This window comes from Hordeum vulgare, chromosome 5H, assembly GCF_904849725.1.
Source record: "Hordeum vulgare subsp. vulgare chromosome 5H, MorexV3_pseudomolecules_assembly, whole genome shotgun sequence".
NCBI lineage: Eukaryota > Viridiplantae > Streptophyta > Magnoliopsida > Poales > Poaceae > Hordeum > Hordeum vulgare.
Window position 1 is genome coordinate 276,316,540 of NC_058522.1, and position 25,160 is coordinate 276,341,699.

Below are 25,160 nucleotides of genomic sequence, written 5' to 3' on the forward strand. Positions count from 1 at the left end.
ACTAGGATCCATCACAACAACATTGTCTTCAAATTCTGGCTTGAGTAGCAGATGTGGACGATCAAGCAGATACACATTCTTCCCAATCTTGGAATTGATCAGCATCTGAATGTAGGGTGCATATACGCAAGACCTCTTCTAGTCAGCAGCAGTCCTTCTGATTGTCTTTACAACCAGGTCCATCACCCTGATCCTTGTGTGAGTGTCTACATGGTGCAACATTTTGATGGAATACCCCTGATTATCTTATCATCACCTGATTTGGGCATCAACGTGTACCTCATTATAGTGTTGGTGGTGGGTAGTCCTCCTTGTAGAAAGTAGACCGCGCCTAGCTTGTGTGTCTTCAGGTATTGCTTTGACACTGGGTTATACATGTTGGCCATTAAGTTGTGGTTCATCTTGGCCCGAGTATAAACATACAGGTCTCTCTCTTGTACCTCTGGGCTCCTAAGATGGTAGCCCACTCTTCAATAGTGGATTGGTACCTCGTCCCTTCTGTGTTCTGTGGAGTAGAATTTCATGATCATCTCATCGTTCCATGCTATCATCTTTCTACCAACAAAATCTTCCATGTCTATGGCCCTGAATTTTTCTTGCACATGAGGGAAGTAGTCTTCATTCTACTTGATGTAGTGCCAATCTACATACATCATGTCACTGATAGCTGGAATCTTGTCCAACAGAACACACTCATAAAAGTCTTCCTGCTCCTTAGTATGGAAGCGAGCATCAACGATAGTCCTCCTCCTGATAGCATATGGAATAGATGTTCTCCACTTCTTGAGCCCTTGATCCTTCCTTTACTTCATGTTCTCTGCAATGGGGTGTTCATCAATGTGTTCAGTCAGGCGAGGTCTCACCTTCCTCAAAATAGCAAGTTCTTCTTCCTGTGCAGCGACATGCCTTGATGCAGAACCCTTGTTCTTCTCAGCTGCAGGTATATCTATTGCAGTCCTCTTAGGCTTAGAGGCTACATGCTTCCTAGCCTTGGGAGCAGATGGCTTGTCCTTGGTTGCAGGCTTGCTGGGCATAGCATATCCCATCAATTTTTTTCTTGGAAGGAGGTGGATTAGCAGGTTCCTCTTCCTCTTGTTCCTCATCACCTGGATACTAAGGTGTAGATGGTTGAACAACTACCTTGACAAACCTAGCCCTTTGCATCTTTTGCATTGGCTTCTTGGCTAGAGATTTAGCCCTTCGAGCCCCACTAGGTTGCTCTGAAGATTGAAACAACCCTCACTTGGCTGCAACTGACTCTGGAACCTTCGTGATAATTACTCTCTCCTTTTGCTTGTGAGAAGTGCTTTCCTCCGGGATAAAATATGTATCTTCATCACCTGTGTCGAGCCTCTTTCTTGTTCTATTTGCTACCTTGGGCAGGTCATGGGAACTCGGGGTGAGTGGGTCTTAATCACTCCTATCAAGACTAGTGCCTGAGTCAACTTCCACACTCTGCTCTCTATATGCATTCTAGTTGTCCTCAGAACATGATATACTGACAATCTGACCCTATGAATAGATCTAAAGGAGTAGGAAAAGATGAGCATCACAAAACCGAGACCTTTTGCAAAAATTCGCACTCAAAATGTTAGTATTAAGTTTCTGCTAAGTGGATTTTGGTTCCACCGAGTTCAAAATGTTGGAGTCTCTGAGACTAACCATCTCTTAAAGAAATAGTTGGGCACTCTTTTCAGTTTCACCGAAAAGAGAAACTCGATCTCTCCAAGACAGTTCTCACAAACCTTAAACTAAGAATCAGTGACACCGATCCGTACCAACTCGGTGACTCCAAGACACACACAACGGAGATCTGAACCTAAAATATCTCGTTCAACTAATCTACTGGAAATTCATTGTGGATGGATGTATTGCAGACCGTGGTAAGATGATGACATGCTCACATTGCGCAAGAATTGGATTTGGGAGTGCAAATAGGGTCAAAACCATACCCTAAGTTGGTATTGGTTCCACTATGGCGACGACGGCGTGTGAGATTGTGGTCGACGGTGAGGACTCCTGCGGCGAGGGCGTGCGGGAGATGAAAGGCAATGTCCGGAGACTCGAGCGCGGCATCAGAGGGGTGCGGGAGTTCGAAGAGTTGATTTAATTTTCAATCTTGGGTCCACAAGATTATATACCCTCGTCCTCTCGGTGACACTAATTCTACAATTTTGGTGCCATTGAGTTTCTTAACTGCTAGGGGGTAGAGAAACTCGGTGAGTCCTTGATTTATAAATCGGTGGTACCAAAGTTTAAAAACCAGATCAACCCGAGTGCTTCGGTGGGACCGAGATTGTGGAGTTGGTCACGCCGAGTGGCACATGGGAGGTTTCAGAAGAGAGATCTTGTTGAGACGGAACTCCGAGTGCTCTTCACACAAAGGGTCCGAAAAGTGCTTGCTCAAATTTTGTGATGAAGCATGAATATAATTTGATACAAGAAATCATAGATAACAAGAGAGGGTTACTTAGGCATTCTTGTATATCGAATTGGCCAAAGAAAATGAAATGCAAAATAAGAAAAATCGGATCCTCGAATGAGGAAAAATATGCATACCAACATGCTCACACAATAAGATGTCAAATGAAACATGGAAAACATGCACAACTACTCTAGTATCTACCAAGCAATTTGGCGATGACGAAGTCATCTATATATGAGTATATTGACTTAGGAGCCAAGTAAGAATACTTGATCATAGGTCATACTAATCTTTAAGCACAAGTGGGGTTGCCACTTTTACATAAAGCTTTCAATGTGTTCACATCTTTAAAAGATGCTTTGACTCAAGTATTAGAGTAAAGCTCCCCTTGATGTGACATCCCCCCTAAGATGGAAAAACTAACCTTGGGTTTTGTCATAGAAGAGTTCATGTAGGTGTAGTAATGGTGGATGCTCATTGTTTATGAAGATCATCTTACGTTGGGAGCAATCCTTGTTGTTTCATACTCTTATCACCTACATGGGTTAGTACACACAAGGAACAAATACAAGGATGTGTATGGACATGGAGTGAAGTACATATGAATGATGTCCATTGTTTCATTAATTACCTTGTCCCTTGCTTACCTTTGAGGGAATGTGCGACTCCTTGAACTAATGCATAGGGTTGGAGTAGATTGCAAATGGTTCTTGCCAAAATGAATAAGAGTGAATTTTGTTGGCGGAATCAACCCTCAAGAACTTCTCTAATTCTTCTTCTTAGGGACCCACATAAACTTGATGATGACCTTTAGAGTTGAGGTTGCACTTGATGAAGTAGAGCTAGTGGTGGCCTTGTGAACCCACTTAACCATGGCTTGGGATTCTTCTTCACAGATTTAATCTCCTCTCGAAGCTTGTCCTTGCCCTTGAACTTGTGGTTCTTGTGGTGGAAGGTCATCTCGAGCATCTGTTCCCTTGGGGAGAGTAGGATCATACATCTTCGTTTGAGGAACAAACTTAGGATTGGGGTATTGACCTTCTTCCCATTCAAATCCATTCGCATTGGAATAGCCAATGCCTTGCTTCTTCTAATGTCCTCCTTGTTTGCGTACAATCTCCTCGAATTGCTTATTCTGGCAAGACTCTTGAAGACACGTCTCTCTATAATTCCTTTCAATAATCATTTTCTTGCCCAAGTGTAACTTGGCTAAGAGAATCATTAGTAGAGTCAAAAGAGCTACTACCAACAACTTCATTTGATTTAGCATTAGTGTTGTTATTACTAGATGAAGAAACTTTCTTGCCTTTGTTACTAGTTTGCTAAGATTTAACTTGTGGAACAAAAGTAGACAAGAGTAATTGTTTGGCTAGATAAGAAGAAATATTCTTTTGAAGATCATCATTGACCGCTTTCAGAAACTCATGCTCTTTCTATAAATTTAGCTTCTCGAAGTGTAGCTTCTCATGAGTTCTTGCAAGCTCTATATGATCTTCTAGAGTAGATTCATGGGCTAACTTAAGAGTATTTAATTCTTTAGTTACACGCTCAATCTCCTTCTTATCATCATCACACGACTTATCTTGACTAGCATGATTATCTTCAAGTTCATTTTCATTGATATCACTAGTTTTATCAAAGAGCAAGTCATCATGTCCAAGTAAGTCATCCTCATCACAATTAAAGTCAAAGTACTCGGGGTGTGATACCTTGGGGCCTTTAGCCATGACGAAGTTTCGAATCCCTTCATTTGGTGAATCAAATATGTCATAGGAATTAGAGGATATGAGTGCTAGACCGGAAACACCTTCATCTTGACTATAGTCAGAGTTGGAGTGGTAGTTTCTCTCGGATTGGTTGTCGGATTCATAGCCTCATACGTATTCACCAACATGAGCTTGATGTCTTCTTCTTAAGTGGCTCTTGGTGTAATTGTCCTTCTTCTTTGATTCCTTGCTTCCTCGGGAGGGTCTTCGTTCATAACGATCTTTTCTACTCCTCTATCTTCGAGGTGACTCGTCTCTTGAGCTCCGTCTTCTACGCGACTCTTCTCTTTTTTTGTGGTAGGCTGATCACTCATTCGAGTAGTGTCCGGTCCTTACACAATTGTAGAAATTTCGGCCATGACTAGATGAACGTTTCTCTTCATATATTGAGTCGGAGCTTCTCTATTTGCCTCTACTCTTATAAAACTTGTGGAATTTCTTGTCCATGAGGCTTATCTCTTCACTGGTGACAAGGCTGTCATTTGAAGTAGCAGGATTATCACTTGAAGCTTTGTATGCACCAGTTGACTTGTTATGAAGCTCTTCTTTGTCCTTGAGTGACATTTCATGAGCAACAACCCTTCCAATGAGTTATGTTGGCTTGAGATCTTTGTAGTTTGGCATCATTTGGATCAATATGCACATGGTGTCATACTTTCCATCCAAGGCTCTCATGATCTTCTTGATGATGAATTTGTCAGTTATCTCTTCACTTCCGAAGCCAGCAATCTCATTTGTAATGAGAGCAAGCCTAGGGTACATTTCAACGAATCCTTCACCATCCTTCATCTTGAACTTGTCAAGTTGAATTTGTATCACATACAACTTTGATTACGTGACAGATTCAGTACCTTCATGCATATCAACCAAAGTATCCCAAATTTCCTTTGCATTCTCAAGACAACTAACCTTGTTGAACTCTTCGGGGCATAGGTAGTTCAACAGAATGTTGCATGCTTGAGAGTTGTATTGCAACATCTTAAATTCTTCCATGGCCGCTTCATGATACGATTCCCTTCCATCACTAAAGAATTCACCTTGCAAACCAACAAGAACAACATCCCAAACGGAGGGGTTATGACCAAGGATATGCATTTTCATTTTATGCTTCTGACTAGCAACATTTGTACCATCAAAATATGGACCTATAAGGTGGTGATTTCCCTCACTAGATGCCATGCTCTCCTAGGTGGCGAAACCAATGCAATGGATACCAAAGGTCTGATACCACTTGTAGGATCCAAAGTATGTTTAGAGGGGGGGGGGGGTGATTAGACTACTTGACCAAATAAAAACTTAGCCTTTCCCAATTTTAGTTATGGGAATGTTTTAGCAATTGTACCAAGTCAAGCACACCCTACTGATGCAAGTCGAAGAGTATAACAATGGAAAGTAAAGACATCCACATGTAAATAGAGGGTAGGGATAGGAAGATCAAACACAAAGATTGACACATAATTTTTTGGCATGGTTCCGATAGGTGGTTCTATCGTACATCCACGTTGATGGAGACTTCAACCCATGAAGGGAAATGGCTGCACGAGTCCACGGAGTGCTCAACCCATGAATGATCCATGGAGAAGCAACCTTGTCTATTCCATCATGGCTTTCGTCCACGAAGGACAAGCCTCACTCGGGGTAGATCTTCACGAAGTAGGCGATCTCCTTGCCCTGACAAACTTCGTGGTTCAACTCCACAACATGGAGTAGGAGGATCCCAAGCGATACCTGACCAATCTAGGAGCCACCACCCTCCAAAAGGTAACAAATGTGGTAGTATGATGAACTCCTTGCTCCTGTGCTTCAAAAGATAGTCTCCTCAACACTCAATCACTCTCTCATAGATTTGGCTTGGGTAGAAGAGATTGATTGGGTGGAAATTAACTTGCGGAGGATAGAAATCAAGATTGATATTGTAGGATTGGAATATCTTAATCTCAACACATGAGTAGGTGGCCATCTCTCAGAAAAATGGATATCACAAGTGTTCGTATGTTCTGAGTGCTTCCTTTGTGAATGAGAGGAGGTGGAGGGGTCTATATAGGTATCTCAAAAAATCCAAGCGTTACAACATTATTTCCCAACTCGGTGAAACCGAAGTAACACTCGGTTGCATCGACTAGTGCAAAAATGTGGAAACTTTCAGCGTTTCGGTGAGACTGATATATGAATGTCGGTGGGTACGCTTTGGCTGGCCTAGGAAGTTACTAGACTTGATGGCACCGATTCCTAGAACTCAAAGATTCCGATTCTTAGAAACAGGCAGACAGAGACTTGGTCAGTGATTCTCGGTTATACCAAAACAGGACTTGGTGTCACCGAGAAGGTAGGGTTTGGCATAGGATCTATGTGAGGCAAAACTCGACAGGACCGAATGGAAAAAGTTGGTGGCACTGAATTTTGGATATTTAGGATTTTGGACACAATATTTGTGGGAGAATTTATGAGTATTTTTGGTGGTTAACTCTAAGCACTTGAGCAACCATATCATCATAGTAACCTCATCCCCTTTTAATAGTATTGGCTTTCCTATGGACTCAAGAGTGATTTTGTCACAAAATATAAAATGTAGTCTTCAAGCTTGTTGCCAATAGATTTTCCTTGCATCTAGGGCTTCTCGTCACAATCCTTAGCCAATGCATCATTGAACTTATCCTAAAATATACTAGATAGAATCATTAGTCCAATGACACATATGTTGTTATGAATTACCAAAACCACCTTAAGGAGAAGTTGTGCTTTCTGTTTCACCCAAATGTGTACAACCGGAGGACTTGCACAGAGATGAGCGTCAACATGGTGTGGGATGTCACCGATATCTATGTACTGGGTGACAAATGTGCACACGTTGAAGAAGGAAGAAGACACATCCGCTTCCAAGGGGAAGGGCCTAAAGCACAATCAAAAGCACAAATGTAAGGCAATCATGAATGTAGAAGCATGTGGCAAGTCCAGTGCCAGCAAGAAGGCTAAGTCCGAGAGGTCCGGCAAGGAATCTGCCGCTTGCTCCGGAGACGACGAAGTCGCGACACGGGAGAACACCAACATGCCATACGGCAAGATCCACCTCACCAAGGGCCATGACCTCACCGAGTGCCGTCGAGTATATGAACTCGCTAAAAAGCAGAAGCAAGTGTACGAAAGGTGCGACAAGGAGAAGGGCCAGAACGGTGCAGGTGGTTCTAACAAGAAGAACCGTGATGGCCATACCGGTCACCGCGATAAAGCCAAGCAGCGAAAAGATAAGCCTGCTAGGAAATCCCGCAAGTGGTCCAACACTCCCATCATTGCAATAACGGTCACCGCGACAAGAAGTCCGAAGACGAGGATGAAGAAGGATTAGAAATCCAGGAGTTCCAGAGGGAAGTGGATGCCATGTGTTTTGATGGAGGTGCATCTTTGCAATCCTCGCATCGACAACTAAAACAATGGGTCCATGAAGTCAACGTGGCAGAACTAGTGGTAGAGGCAAGGAAACCCGTGAGGTGGTCCAACACTCCCATCATTTTCGACGTTGAGGATCACCCCGACCGCATCACTGTCGTCGGGTACGTCTGCCATTGTTGGTATCAACAACAATTCACAACCTCAAGGTCACGAAGATGATGGTCCATAGTGGGGATGGCTTGAACTTGATTTTTCCTGACGTAATCAAGCGGCTGCATATTCCCGACGCGGATCTCAAGCCGACATGGTCCTTCCATGGAGTCAACCGAGGAAGATTTCAGCCCAAGGGGAAGATATCTCTACCGGTGATGGTTGGTAGTGAGCTCAACTTCAGGATAGAGAGAGTTGCCTTCGATGTTGCTAAGACGTTGCTGCCATACAATGGAATCCTGGGCAGACCGTCGCTGGCAAAATTCATGGTGGCTTCTCATCACGCCTACGACACGCTGAAGATGCTAGGGCCGATGAGCATCATCACCATCCACGCTGACAACAAAGATGCAGTCCTCAGTGTTGACAAAATATTTCATGAGGGTGTAGCAGCATATGCCAACAAGACCCTTGCTCGTGCCGACAAAGCTCCGTGGGGAAGAAGAACTAGAAATCAGGCAAGGGCCCTGGCAAGGATTCCGGGAAGCGTACCCTAGGGTGTCGCGTGCCCGCCAAGGACTTACCAGATACCTCTACCGCTAGGAGCAAGAAAAGCAAGGTGACCACCCTTGATATGAAGCAAGTGGATGCGTGGGAGGACAACGAGGGCAACACTTTCACTATAAGCGCCATCCTTGACAACATATAGGAATGTGCTCTCGCCGCCTTCCTATGGGCGAATATCAATGTGTTTGCCTGGTAGCCATATGGCATCCCCAATGTTCCCAAGGAGGTGATCGAGCGCCACCTTGCCCCTTTGTCACCATGCATGTCTTCTCAAGAAGAAGGTCTGGAAGCAAGCTCTAGAGCAGCAAGAATTTATTGCCGAGGAAATCAAGAAACTGGAAGCAGCAGGCCTGATCATAGGCATGATTCACCCCACATGGCTAGCAAATCTAGTGGTGCTGCGAAAGGCAAGTGGGAAATGGATACTTTGCATTGACTTCATGGATGTTAAAAAAGCTTGTTCGAAGGATCCTTTCCCTCTACCGCACATCGGTGACATAGTGGACTCAACCGCTCATTGTGACCTGTTGCCGTTCCTTGATGCCTACTCTCGCTATCACTAGATCTTCATGGCCGAGGAAGACGAAGAAAAAACCGCATTCATCACCACATGTGGCACATACTGCTTCAAGCATATGCCTTTCGGGTTGAGGAGCGCCGGTTCAACATTTACAAGGGTCGTCCAAATTGGTTTTGGGACACAATATACATAAATGTGGAAGCATACATGGACGACATCATCGTCAAGACCAAGGACTAGACCACGCTGACCCAAGACTTAGAAGAAACCTTTGGAAACTTGCACAAGATCAACCTGAAGCTCAATGCCAAGAAGTGCATATTCGGGGTTCCGTACGGCAAGCTCCTCGGGTTCTTTGTTTCACAGCACGGAATAAAAGCCAACCCCACAAAGATCGAAGCAATGAAGAAAATAGAGGCACCAAAGCGCATCAAGGACTTACGCCGTTTGGCGGCATGCATCGTTGCTTTCAGTAGGGCAATTTCCAAGTTTGCGAAACACGCCCTGCTATATTTGAAAAACTTGAAAAAGGCAGGTCCTGTGAAATGGACTCTCGAGGCGGAAGCTATGCTCTAAGGTTTGAAGAAATACATGTCATCTGCCCCAATACTGGTTCCGCCAAAACCACAAGAGCTATTGCTGCTATATTTGGAAGTGACTAATCAAGTTGTCGGCACGACGTTGGTGGCGGAAAGAGAAGCTGAGGAAGAGGAGGCGGCAAACCCTGAGCCGGGAGCCGGCAAGCCAGGCTCGACTCTAGCAACTCAAGGGGCCAAAAACATAGATACAACGCACGGGACAGAACAATAGATCATGCGAAAGAACAAGATGATGCAGCGACCAGTCTACTTTGTCAAAGGGCTAGATCAAGGTACTCTCGTGTGCAAAAAAAGTTCTTTGGACTTCTCTCGGTCTCCCGAAAGCTGCGCTATTACTTCGAGGCACAACACATCATCGTCATCGCTCGCCTTCCACTGTGACGCATCCCGAGGAATCTAGAAGCAACTAGCAGGATTGTCAAGTTGGCTAGCTTTGACCCGACCTTCGAAAGCATGAGAACCATACAAAGCAGGGCCTTGGTGGAATTCATCGCAGAATGGACTCCAACACAAGACGAAGAAACTCCAAAGACAATCCTCCCCGACAGGGAAGCACCCACGGAGTGGACCATGTACTTTGACGGGGCTTTTTTTGCTGCAAGGCATCGGTGTCGGAGTGCTGCTCGTCGCACCCACCCGAGAGCAGCTCAAGTATGTGGTCCAGATGCACTTCCCCTGGAATTATCGATGAACAACATGGCATAATACGAAGGACTTCTTGCCGGTCTTCGGAAATCAGCTGAGCTTGGCATCAAGAAATTGATAGTCCGAGGGGATTCACACGTGGTTGTGCGTCAAGTCAACAAGGATTACCATATCCCTCTGATGGAAGATTATGTAGATGAAGTGACGAAGTTGGAAGAGTGCTTTGACGGACTACAAACGGAACACATTCTACGGGGAGAAAAAAGTATTGTTGATGATGTGTCAAAGCAAGTTGCTCAAAAGATGCCTATGGAGCGAGGTACCTTTGTGCTCCGACTAACTCAACCATGTTTTACACTATCACAACGGTAGGCTAAGAAAAGAAAGGTCAAATCTGATGACTACCTTCCGACAGAGCTACCAACCGCCACCAAGAAGGTTGCCGAGAACAACAAGACGCCTGCCGCAAGCTGCTAACTCTTACAGATCCAATGGTCTTTGCCGTCGAGGCCAACACTCTCATGGCAGAAGAAATGCCTTTAGTCCTTGTTGTCGAGCCACAGGCTCTAACATGGGTGCGACCATTAGTCCAGTACCTTCAGACAGGTGAACTTCCCGAAGAACAGGATGAAGCTGAAAGAGTAGCCTCATAGTCGATCTTGTACCAGTTCATGAACAACACTCTGTACAAGAGAAGACCAAATGGGATGAAATGGAAGTGCATCCCTCAGGAAGAAGGACAACAACTACAGGCGGAGATACATGAAGGGATCTGGAGCTCCTACTTGGGATCATGAGCCCTTGTCAGGAAGGTATCTCGGCAAGGCTTCTATTGGCCGACGACCCTTCAAGACATATTGGCTGTGGTGACTACGTGCGAGGCATGCAAGTTCCTCACAAAACAAATACATCAACAAGCACAAGCCCTACAAACCATACCACTTTCCTGGCCATTTGCGTTCTCGGGGCTTGACATTGTCGACCCTTTCCCCCATGCTACCGGGGGCTTGAATTCTTGTTCGTAGCAGTCGACAAGTTTACAAAGTGGACAGAAGTGGAACCAGTGAGGAAGGTAATGATGCAAGAAGAAGTCAAGTTCATCAGACATATTGTGTGCCGTCTTGGAGTACACAATGGGATCATCACTGATAATGGCACACAATTCACCAGCAACACCTTCATGTTGTACAGCGAGGACATCAGTACCATAATCTGCTTCACGTCGATTGCACACCCTAGGAGCAACAACCAAGTTGAGAGAGAAAATGCTGAAGTGTTGCACGGACTCCAAACAAGGACTTTCAACAAGTTGCACAAGCACGGGAGGCATTGGATTATTGAGCTTCCAGCGGTTCTCTAGTCAATCAAAATGACACAAAATCGAGCCACCGGTGAGACACTCTTCTCCCTAGTTTATGGTGCGGAAGACGTACTCCCCACAAAACTCACATACGGGTCACCTCGATTACAAGTTTTTGATGACGAACAACAAGAGGATCTGCGACAAGATGCACCACACTCGTCGAGGAAGACCGTCCCCATTCTGTGTTGCGAGCCGTGCGGTACTAGCAAGCCGTGCACCGCTACCATAGCCAGAGGGTGAACACCAGTGCTGTTGTGGAAGGTGACCTTGTCCTTCAATGGATCCAGTCCGCAAAGGGAACAAACAAGTTGAGGTCGGAGTGGGAGGGACCTTACCGGATGGTATAAGCCAACAAGTATGACACAGTCCGCCCGAAGACCAAAGATGGCACTCTGGTGCTAAAATCGTGCAATATCAAGCATCTTCGCAAATTCTACCCATCAGGCGTGGTTGCCGGGCTGCCCGGCAACCCCTTTTGTACAAGTTGACCCGACAAGGCTTGTAATACTTTGTAAAAAGCCAAGCGAAGACCCTGTGCATAGTCAATAAAGCTAAGTGTTCAACAACTTCTTGTCAAAGTACATATTTAATTTGGGTACCATACATGAAATGTTGTGATCACTTTTTTCTTTATTAAGGTTGCCTTTGGACCTCCAAGGTTCCTAGTCTCCTCTTTTTCTCTTCTTTCTTTTTCTCAAAAGGAACAAGGGCCCCTCTCACACAGATCTTCCCTATGGGAGGAGTGACGATATGGACGCTTACAGACAACTTCAATGATGACCATCTTAGGGCAAGGAATGCGACAGAGATAAAGCTAAGTTATAGTTCCTTTTTTTATTCATTGTAAGATGATTTTCTATTCCATCGAAACAATTCCACTCATATGAGAAAACGTGGACGGGAGGAACCCTTGTCGAATTTTTCTGTGCTCCTTGTTGTTCCGAATCCACTCAACAACCCGAGCAGCCGTGGCACAGACGGCAAGTCGGTCTGGAGAAAACCGTCGCCGTTCTCAAGCCCCTATGGACCCGTTTCCTAAAAGCGCTCGCGACAAGAATACGCGAAATGGTAGACGTTTCCAATAGGCGTAGGATGATAAGCATACCAGTGCGAATCCATACGCATGGAAGAATGGCAACCAAACTGTTGGGGAACGTCGCATGGGAAACAAAAATTTTCCTACGCGCACGAAGACCTATCATGGTGATGTCCATCTACGAGAGGGGATGAGTGATCTACGTACCCTTGTAGATCGCACAGCAGAAGCGTTAGAGAACGCGGTTGATGTAGTGGAACGTCCTCACGTCCCTCGATCCGCCCCGCGAACAATCCCGCGATCAGTCCCACGATCTAGTACCGAACGGACGGCACCTCCGCGTTCAGCACACGTACAGCTCGACGATGATCTCGGCCTTCTTGATCCAGCAAGAGAGACGGAGAGGTAGAAGAGTTCTCCGGCAGCGTGACGGCGCTCCGGAGGTTGGTGGTGATCTTGTCTCAGCAGGGCTTCGCCCGAGCTCCGCAGAAACACGATCTAGAGGAAAAACTATGGAGGTATGTGGTCGGGCAGCCGTGAGAAAGTCGTCTCAAATATGCCCTAAAAGCCCCATATATATAGGAGGAGGGAGGGGGACCTTGCCTTGGGGTCCAAGGGATCCCCAAGGGGTCGGCCGAGCCAGGGGGGAGGACTCTCCCCCCCAAACCGAGTCCTACTTGGTTTGGTGGGAGGGAGTCCTTCCCCCTTCCCACTTCTTCCTCTTTTTTTTTCTTTCCTTTGATTTTTCTCTCTTGGCGCATAGGGGATTGGTGGGCTGTCCGACAAGCCCACTAAGGGCTGGTGTGACCCCCCCAAATGCCTATGGGCTTCCCCGGAGTGAGTTGCCCCCCTCCGGTGAACTCCCGGAACCCATTCGTCATTCCCGGTACATTCCCGGTAACTCCGAAAACCTTCCGGTAATCAAATGAGGTCATCCTATATATCAATCTTCGTTTCCGGACCATTCCGGAAACCCTCGTGACGTCCGTGATCTCATCCGGGACTCCGAACAACATTTGGTAACCAACCATATAACTCAAATACGCATAAAACAACGTCGAACCTTAAGTGTGCAGACCCTGCGGGTTCGAGAACTATGTAGACATGACCCGAGTCTACAAAGTTGCTTCCATCATCTTTCAACTTAGCTTTCTCTAGGAACGTATTAAAATTTAGGATGACACTTGCGTGAGCCATGATCTACAACACAAATATATTCAAAGTGGACTTAGACTATGTTCAAGATAATTAGAGTTCAACTTAATCAAATTATTTGCTAAACTCCCACTCAAAAAGTACATCTCTCTAGTCATTTGAGTGGTTCATGATCCACTTACACTATCCCAAGTCCGATCATCACGTGAGTCGAGAGTAGTTTCAGTGGTAAGCATCCCTATGCTAATCATATCAACTATATGATTCATGATCGACCTTTCGGTCTCATGTGTTCCGAGGCCATGTCTGCACATGCTAGGCTCGTCAAGCTTAACCCGAGTGTTCCGCTTGCACAACTGTTTTGTACCCGTTGTATGTGAACGTTGAGTCTATCACACCCGATCATCACGTGGTGTCTCGAAACGACGAACTGTAGCAACGGTGCACAGTCGGGGAGAACACAATTTCGTCTTGAAATTTTAGTGAGAGATCACCTCATAATGCTACCGTCGTTCTAAGCAAAATAAGGTGCATAAAAGGATTAACATCACATGCAATTCATAAGTGACATGATATGGCCATCATCACGTGCTTCTTGATCTCCATCACCAAAGCACCGGCACAATCTTCTTGTCACCGGCGCCACACCATGATCATCCATCAATGTGTCGCCATCGGGGTTGTCGTGCTACTTATGCTATTACTACTAAAGCTACACCCTAGCAAAATAGTAAACGCATCTGCAAGCACAAATATGTTAGTATAAAGACAACCCTATGGCTCCTGCCGGTTGCCGTACCATCGACGTGCAAGTCGATATTTCTATTACAACATGATCATCTCATACATCCAATATATCACATCACATCATTGGCCATATCACATCACAATCATACCCTGCAAAAACAAGTTAGACGTCCTCTAATTTTGTTGTTGCAAGTTTTACGTGGTGACCAAGGGTATCTAGTAGGATCGCATCTTACTTACGCAAACACCACAACGGAGATATATGAGTTGCTATTTAACCTCATCCAAGGACCTCCTCGGTCAAATCCGATTCAACTAAAGTTGGAGAAACCGTCACTTGCCAGTCATCTTTGAGCAAAGGGGGTTACTCGTAACGATGAAACCAGTCTCTCGTAAGCGTACGAGTAATGTCGGTCCAGGCCGCTTCAATCCAACAATACCGCGGAATCAAGAAAAGACTAAGGAGGGCAGCAAAACGCACATCACCGCCCACAAAACCTTTTGTGTTCTACTCGAGAAGACATCTACGCATGAACCTAGCTCATGATGCCACTGTTGGGGAACGTCGCATGGGAAACAAAAATTTTCCTACGCGCACGAAGACCTATCATGGTGATGTCCATCTACGAGAGGGGATGAGTGATCTACGTACCCTTGTAGATCGCGCAGAAGAAGCGTTAGAGAACGCGGTTGATGTAGTGGAACGTCCTCACGTCCCTCGATCCGCCCCGCGAACAATCCCGCGATCAGTCCCACGATCTAGTACCGAACGGACGGCACCTCCGCGTTCAGCACACGTACAGCTCGACGATGATCTCGGCCTTCTTGATCCAGCAAGAGAGACGGAGAGGTAGAAGAGTTCTCCGGCAGCGTGACGGCGCTCCGGAGGTTGGTGATGATCTTGTCTCAGCAGGGCTTTGCCCGAGCTCCGCAGAAACACGATCTAGAGGAAAAACTATGGAGGTATGTGGTCGGGCAGCCGTGAGAAAGTCGTCTCAAATCTGCCCTAAAAGCCCCATATATATAGGAGGAGGGAGGGGGACCTTGCCTTGGGGTCCAAGGGATCCCCAAGGGGTCGGCCGAGCCAGGGGGGAGGACTCTCCCCCCCAAACCGAGTCCTACTTGGTTTGGTGGGAGGGAGTCCTTCCCCCTTCCCACTTCTTCCTCTTTTTTTTTCTTTCCTTTGATTTTTCTCTCTTGGCGCATAGGGGATTGGTGGGCTGTCCCACCAGCCCACTAAGGTCTGGTGTGACCCCCCCAAATGCCTATGGGCTTCCCCGGAGTGAGTTGCCCCCCTCCGGTGAACTCCCGGAACCCATTCGTCATTCCCGGTACATTCCCGGTAACTCCGAAAACCTTCCGGTAATCAAATGAGGTCATCCTATATATCAATCTTCGTTTCCGGACCATTCCGGAAACCCTCGTGATGTCCGTGATCTCATCCGGGACTCCGAACAACATTCGGTAACCAACCATATAACTCAAATACGCATAAAACAACGTCGAACCTTAAGTGTGCAGACCCTGCGGGTTCGAGAACTATGTAGACATGACCCGAGAGACTCCTCGGTCAATATCCAACAACGGGACCTGGATGCCCATATTGGATCCTACATATTCTACGAAGATCTTATCGTTTGAACCTCAGTGCCAAGGATTCGTATAATCCCGTATGTCATTCCCTTTGTCCTTCGGTATGTTACTTGCCCGAGATTCGATCGTCAGTATCCGCATACCTATTTCAATCTCGTTTACCGGCAAGTCTCTTTACTCGTTCCGTAATACAAGATCCCGCAACTTACACTAAGTTACATTGCTTGCAAGGCTTATGTGTGATGTTGTATTACCGAGTGGGCCCCGAGATACCTCTCCGTCACACGGAGTGACAAATCCCAGTCTTGATCCATACTAACTCAACTAACACCTTCGGAGATACCTGTAGAGCATCTTTATAGTCACCGAGTTACGTTGCGACGTTTGATACACACAAAGCATTCCTCCGGTGTTAGTGAGTTATATGATCTCATGGTCATAGGAATAAATACTTGACACGCAGAAAACAGTAGCAACAAAATGACACGATCAACATGCTACGTCTATTAGTTTGGGTCTAGTCCATCACGTGATTCTCCCAATGACGTGATCCAGTTATCAAGCAACAACACTTTGTTCATAATCAGAAGACACTGACTATCATTGATCAACTGGCTAGCCAACTAGAGGCATGCTAGGGACGGTGTTTTGTCTATGTATCCACACATGTAAATGAGTCTTCATTCAATACAATTATAGCATGGATAATAAACTATTATCTTGATACAGGAATTATAATAATAACTATACATTTATTATTGCCTCTAGGGCATAATTCCAACACAAACATGCATAATAAACGCTTAAAAACAAGGCGGAAAATACCCTACAATATTCTTTGCATATTTTTGCAGGATTACATTGGTACTATTTATTCACAAAAGGAGATCTGCCACTATGATGTGGCGACTAATCCGTATACAAGGTCTCGTGGATGGAGCACCAAGTTCAGACCAGCCAAGCCAGTACATAGAGACACCTTCCGAATCCCGACACAGCGCCCTCACGACTACTAGGAGTCGTTTCCCTCGAGCCTCGCATTGTGGGAGCTGTCACCGTCATCGCTGTCATTGGAGGTGTCGAGCTCGTTGCCGATGGGGCTCTCCGTGCAACACTCCAACCATTTTCCGGAGCACCCAAAGAGCTCACCCTCAGTGTGGCGGCTCCATTGAACCTGAAGTGGAGAAGATGCCCCGGACCGAGGCCACGGGAGCGTGCGAACGACTTCCATACCCATGTCAGGAAGTTGGTGCTTCCGGGCGAGAGGTCGACTAACACCTAGGCGGGTCGGTTGGAGCAACCATCTGCTCGGAGCCATAGACCTGCAAGGCTAGTGCATTCCATGGACATGGCGAAAGGGTAGGGAAGTTGCAGCTAGCTGTGGGGGCATCGATGCTACGGCACCACGAACTCGTGCGTCGTGTCCCATGCAGGGGCTCTGCCCAAATCGACGGGCGAGGAATGTGGCCATGGCCACCTCGACACGGAGCGCCTTGTCCTCCACAATCCAGATCCGCGCTCCTACAATGGGAGCCGGTGTCGGGCCCTGTTGCTGTTACCACAATGCATGTCTCGGAAAGGATTCTCAAATCAGCCGCTCGTGCTTGGGATCGACCATGGACCCTGCCCTCGTCATTGTGACAACGACTCTCGGAGGAAAAGGAATAATACAAAGGAGAAGAATAGCAGCGTCTGGAAGTCTGGCAAAAGGGGAGGTGAATGAGCAATGTTCCCCTTAAACCCTTTTTATAGGAAGGAGGTGGGGGGGGGCTGGCTCTTCACCACTCCTAGGAGTAAGTGTGCACCATCACAGCGACCACCTAGTTTGCCAATATTGCCCTCTGCATGTAACACAGGTCATAAAGGAAAGGGAACGAACGAGATGGCTTACTAAGGGGGGCCATGCCGGGGCGAATAGCGCTCATGTGAATTCCCCCTATATTTTTACAAGCGAAGGAGACGTAGAGGCCGCCTCTCGTCATTCGACGAGCCAACATCTTCCCAAGACGCGTTGTGCGCACCATTTCGCTCCACCAATTCCATGACCCACATTCAATGCACGTCATGGGAAAATAGGGAAAAACCATCATCGCGACCGCAGAGGAAATCGGCCATGTATCTGTGCACTGCTCTTGGGCCTAGTACAACAAGTGCCGCAGAAGCCAGTGTGGACCATCATGGGGGCTACTGTCGGTGTACTAGCGAATGGCTCCCCTACTACCCTCACTTGTGTACACACGACATTGCCTCCTCCTCTCCCGCCAGCCCTCTAACGGAAGACAAGCAACAAGACCGAGCCCCGTGGCTAGCCGCCTTTCCTGAGGGGGAGACCCGACACCCATCGCGCCCGGTAGGACTCCTCCACTTCTTCACCGCTCCACATCATTAGGCTGATTGTCAGCATGAGTGATGTGTCAATCGGGAAGGCAGTTAGATGGGTCTAGTGAGAGGCCTCTGGCAATAGTCACAAACATGCAACATCTTTAGTTACACCCGTCCCGCGGCGTATCAAGAGAATAAAAGGTAGCTGGGCTAACGGCACGGAAGGAGAGGCAATCCTTGCCTGAAGATGTCACCAGCATGACACCCCATGGCGCAATTAATGCGTGTGTCCTAATCCCTTAGGGTTAGGTACGCACAACTATAAATCATGTCAGCAGTTTTGGCAGCTATAGTAGCCATTGTTCACTCAAACAAAAGACAATTTTAGCCAGTGTGGTAGCCCCTTGCACTATTAAAGGAGGTCCATGGCTACCTTTAAAAAGGTCGACTCTTTGTCCATCTGCACATGTAGTAGCGCTCCCCATGGATCCTTGCTAGGCTACCACGCTCATGTATTTGGACACACCCACGTATAATCCCAGAACACATGATGTCGGTTTTTATGCTTTTGAGTGGCCCGAACCTATCTGAAGCCCTTAGAGTACGCTTGTATTTGGTAATGATCTTGTGCTTGCATGACCCCGCCTGAACCACAAGGGACCACTTTGATCCCAAAGATCATCGTTCATACCCGAAACCTAGTTCTTCCCACCACATTCATCAGCAAGTCCATCTTCAACAGTGAAGAACACGACATCTTCAATAGGGAAGAACATGACATCATCAATGAACATGACATATCCTTCCTCTTCTAAATGAAGTGAAGGTGAATTTGATGAAAATCTGAATCCTAGCTACTCGAAACTTGCTAATGTTGCCACTAAGCAAGAAAGTGTTATGGAAAGGATTCAAATTCAGCTAGACAAAAGCGATGACCTGTTGAATGAGGAAATAGATCGGACTCAAACTCTGACTGATGACTATCAAAGTCTTCAATCTAAGTATGATAGCCTTCAACGCTTCATGAAACTCTCTTAGTTGATCATGAGAAGATTTCCTATGAATTTCTTCAAAGAAAGCAAGATATTGAGAAACTACAGGTGTCTAATGACGATCTTCAAAGGGAAAACGATTCTTTTCTTCCTTAGTAGATCGGTTATATCTCAAAAAAGAATTTGTCCCACCTTGCTTGAAATGCATCACACGTCAAACTACTAATTCTTCTCCTGAATGTTGAAAGGCTTCTATTGCTGTAACTTCTTCAACTATCTACATGGTCAAAAATTCCTCATCTGAGTAAATCCCTAGTGCGCCTTACAAAAATGCAGGGTTGAAGGAATTATATGTGACATGCATGTAGAAAATCGTCAAAAGGCATCAAACCCTATGTCATGTGCTCAAAAAGCAGATTCTGAAGAGGAACCCTAGGAAAAGGGGTATTGCATTTGAAAGGAAACTAAATGCTAATGGATCTTATAGGATACCTCTGTAGTATCCAAAAACCACATGGTTTTCCATGAAAGGACCTCACGTAGATTCATCCACTTTATTTGGCTTTAACTGCAAAAATTCATATTGTTTTGATGATTCATTTGACTCCAACTATAAACTGCTCAAATATCAAAATTGTGAAATATTTCCTAGATATGTCGCAACTAACTGCAGGAATGTTCCTCCTATGAAGAAAATTTGGGTTCCCAGGAGCTTCTTAGAAAGTCTTCACGTGAATGTCATGAGGACACCACCAATGAAGAAAAGGAACCCCAAATCAAATTGTTCATGCAGACCAAATTCTTCACATTGATCAAATTCCTCATATGGTTAAAATCTACACGTGCTCGTGATAATACTTCTGTTTTGTAGGGAAATGTTAGGGCTTATAAATATGTGCATTATTCTTCAAACCATTATGTTCACAAATCTTTGAAGTATTTATCTGCTTATTCATTTCAGTACTCTACTCCCTACTAAGAAACGAAGTGCATTAGGTTCCATGCATCAAATCTTATATGCAGCTCATAGAATGATGAAGTCTTTACCAGCCATTCAGGGTCACGTCTCAAGACAAATTTGAACATGTGATGATTGTACCGAAGACCTGAAGAAATGATTGAAAGGACTCAAGCTAATCACAAAGAAACGAATTAGTCATTTCTCTCATCCTCATCTTACTGCATCTATTTCTTCAGTTGATACTCTTATGACTAACAAATTTGATAAGTCATATTCTTCACTCTAAAGTGTATGAGTTCATAAGTTGCACTATTTTGTCTCTAGGAAGAACCACCTAAAGCTACCGAGTGGGTCTTCGACACGGGATGCACCAATCAAATGAATGGTGACAAAAAGATATTGATGGAATCAACACTTGCTCCATCCCATCCGAAGCATATCACGTACACTGAGGGTTGCAATCTGAAAGGATCGACAAATGGATAAAGTGGTGTTTTTCAAACCCCTTGGATTCAACCTAATGTAAGTGTTAATGCTTTTTGATCATGATATGGTTGTAATCTTTGGCAAATATCGCTGCATTGTGCTTATGGAATCTGACTAATCCAAAGTATTCAAAGGATTTAGGAGAGGAGATTTGTGCATTGTTGATTTCTCTATAGGTCCTCAGCCTGCCATGTGCCTACTTACGAAAGCTATAGAAGGCTGGGTATGGCATGAATGACTTCGACATGATGGCATGATGAACTTGTACACTCTTCTGAAGGAAAAGCACGTCATTGACATCGAGGGTGTCAAATTCGTCAAGGATCAGTTTTGTGGGGCTTGTGAGTCTGAAAAGATGATGAGATCCAAGCATCCCTCCAAGACTATCATGACTACTACTCATCCTTTTCAATTGATTCACATGGACCTCTTTGGCTCCACTCATTATGACACACTAACCAATGCAGTATCTCTATATGGGTTCGTCATAGTTGACGACTTCGCTCATTACACTTGGGTGCATATTATCATGTACAAAACTGAAGTGCAGGAAGTCTTCACAGGATTTTCTTCAATGGCTTTGACAAAATTCAGCGCCAAGACTAAGAACATTCGGAGTGATAATGGGACCGAGTTCAAGAACATTGGTCTTGATGACTCTCTTGAGGAACTTAGGATCATTCATGAGCTATCTGCCCCATACACTCCTCAACAAAATGGCATCATGGAGCGTAAGAACTTGAGTGTTGTTGAGATGGCTCGCACCATGCTTGATGAATACAAGACACCTCATTGCTTCTAGCCGAGGCAATTTACACTATGTGCCACATAATCAAAAGGGTATATCTTCACAAATTTCTCAAGAAGACTTCATATGAACTCCTCACTAACAAGAAACCCAATGTGAGTTATTACAAAGTATTCGGTGCTAAATGCTGGATTAGGGATCCTCATGAAAGTTCCAAATTTGCATCAAAAGCACATCAAGCTTTTATGCTTGGTTATGGAAAGGACTTGCACACCTACAAAAACTTCAAAACCTATCACAAGAAGGTTATTGAAACTGTAGATATGTGGTTCGATGGAACTAATGGCTCGCAAATAGAGCATGTGTCTCCCTTGCTAGATAAAATGTCTCTTGATTTAATCCATTAGGTTCAAGGCTACTGAAGATATCATACCCACTAAAGAAACTCTACAAGCTGAAGAAGTGATGCGAAAACTTTCATGCTCGTGAATCTGAGGAACATGGCACTGAAGAAAATGCTCAGCCCCAACAAAGTCATCAACCTACTCATCCAATAGTGGCAAATGAAGTGTAGATTGACAAACTCCTCGATGGCATAAATGCACCAGGTCCTGTCACTTGCTCAAAAGCTTAAAAATTTTCAAACTTTTGTGGGCGCTTTGCTTTTGTGTGTGTCATAGATCCCACCAAAGTTGGTGAAGTATTTATGGAGCCTGGGTGTATTCAAGCTATGCAAGAGGAATTCCCTCAATTCAAGCTCAACAATGTGTGGAGCTTGTCAAGCAGCGCAATCCTCACAATCACAACATCATAAATACCAAGTGGATCTACCACAACAAGCAAGAAAAAATGGACAAGTGGTAAGTAATAAGGCCCGTCTTGTAGCTTAGGGCTACACACATGTTGAGGGGATTGACTTTGATGAAAATTTTGCACCTGTTGCTAGACTTGAAGCTATTTTCTTATTACTTGCTTATGCTAACAATCACAATATCATCTTATATCAAATGGATGTGAAAAGTGAGTTACTCAATGGTAAGCTTGAGGAAAAAGTATATGTTTCTCAACCACAAGGTTTTGAAAATCCAAAGCATCTTTACAAAGTTATCAGACTCAATAAGGCCCTCGGGCATGGTACGACACTCTAACAGAATTCCTCATGAAGAAAGGCTTCAAACCTAGTTCACTTGACCGAACTCTTTTCACTAAATCTTATGATGATGAATTATTCATATGCCAAATATATGCGTATGATATAATTTATGGCTGTACTAAGAAACATTAAACATATGAATGTGTCTACATGATGAGTGAAGAGTATAAAATGTCCATGATTGTTGAGCTGAAATTCTTCTTAGGCCTTCTAATACGGGGCAAACCTGCGGGTGTCAATATTTTCACACTTGGAGGGGGAAAGGGAGAAATTAAAGATAAAACACAAACTCTCAAGAATGATTCCTGACCACACATCGATTAGATCCACATAAACACATGAGACAGATAGATCCAAAGTCAACACAGGGACACAAATAACCGATAGTCTTCCCTAAATAGGGGCCTTGATATCTCATGGGATCTTCCCTAAAGAGGGGCATTGACATCCATAGGGATCTTCTCACATGGAGGTGTTCAACTCCAAGGGAGAAGGATATGGAAGGAGCAATGCTCAACTAATCTATGAGCCAACACATTACCAACCATAGAACGAGGAGGAGGATGTCTATATATAGTAGTAGATAGAATAGGGGATGGATAGGTGGATTACATGGCATGTGGCCCGTGTCTGCCACACAGGGGCTGGATGTCTGGGTAAGGGGGCGGATGTCCGGGGCTTTAGGTGGGTGCCAGATGTCCGAGATCGACCAGGTCAGAGAGCCTTGATTCTCGCATTTATGGGCCGAATGTCTGGGCAAAGGTCGGATGTCTGACTGATGGGGCCGGATGTCCCGGCCGGTGCATGTAGCTGCTCTCGATTTGGCTTGGCGCCGATGGTATTCTTAGGGGTCGGATGTTCGGGTTGTGGGCCAGATGTCCGGGGCTTGGAGGGTTTTGCAGACTTCCCTTGGTATCCTTCTTCATCCATCCTTGTGCTCGTATTCATGGTGGTTTGGCCTTCATTCCTAGCGCCTTCGAGGTCGTTCTCATGGTACCTAAGCATGCATAGGGTCTCCCTTTGAGGTAGCAGCCAAGTTCCAAGAGTATTAAAGGAAGAGTCACTAAGGAGAGACGTCATTTCGGTTCCAATGGCACGTGCACGTGCTCTTGTCACGATACCACTTGGAGCTTGAGGTGTTGGCAATGGATCCATGGGGATGATCATGGGATGATCCGCATCATCTCCACTCCCTTGGCAAAGATCCGTCCTCGGATCGAGATCTTCATCACCATGGAAAGGAGAAAGGTGCTTGACGTTGAATATGTCGTTCACGCTGTACTTGTCGCATGGAATGTCGATCTTGTAGGCGTTGTTGTTGTAGCGTGCCAACACCTTGAAAAGTCCATCAGCTCCATGAAGTAACTTCGACTTGCACTTGGCGGGAAAACGCTCCTTACGGAGGTATAGCCACACAAGATCACCGGTCTTAAACACCATGGGGTGCTTGTTGGTGTTGCGCTTGGTGGTAACTCGTTCCACTTGATGTTCAATCGTTTGCCTTGTATCTCATGCATCTTCTTGATATATCTTGCTCTTGCACTTGCGTAGATGTTCACACGTGCTTGGAGTGGTAGAGGGAGGATGTCCAATGGGGACAAATGGTTGAACCCGTTCGCCACATCGAATGGAGGCTTGCCGGTCGTTAAGTGACATGCGCGATTGTAGGCGTACCCGGCAACGGGGATACATTCTTCCTATTCCTTGAGATTCTTCTTGATCAACACACGTAGAAGTGTTGAGAGCGTCCAGTTGGTCACCTCCGTTTGGCCATAGGTTTGTGGATGGTTGTCCGACAAGAATAGGAGCTTGATTCCGAGCTTGGCGCATATCATCTTCCAAATGTAGCTAAGGAACTTGACATCACGGTCTGAGACAATGGACTTGGGAACTCCATGGATTCATAAGATGCCCCTACAAAAGAGATTTGCAACATGTGAAGCATCATCGATCTTATGCCATGAATTGAAATGATCCATCTTGGAAAAATGATGCGCAACAACAAAGATGGAATCATGCTAAACTCCTTCACACAATGACAGTAAAAGCCGTCTAGTCCTAGGAAGCTACACATTTGTTGCAAATTTGTAGGGGTAGGCCAAGTTTTAATAGAAGGAATTTTAGTTTCATCAACTTGAACACCCTTAGAAGATACCACAAATCCTGGGAAAACAACCTTGTGAACACCATAATGGCATTTTCCCATGTTTGCATAAAGTTGTTCATTTCTAAGAACTTGCACTACTTCCCTAACATATTTAGCATGCTATTCTAGAGTTTCGAGAAAAACAAGAATGTCAGCAAAGTAAGCCACAACACAATATCCAATGATATAACGTAAAACAAAGTGCATGACTAGCATAAATGTACCCGATGCTTGGGATAAACAGATTGGCACAACTAGCCCTTCATAGAGACTGAAGTTAGTTTTGAACAAAATTTTGCACTCATCGCCCTCTTGCATGCGTATTTGGTAGTAACCACTCTTTAGATCAATTTTGGAAAATATAGTGGCACCACTAAGTTCGTCTAGCATATCATCAAG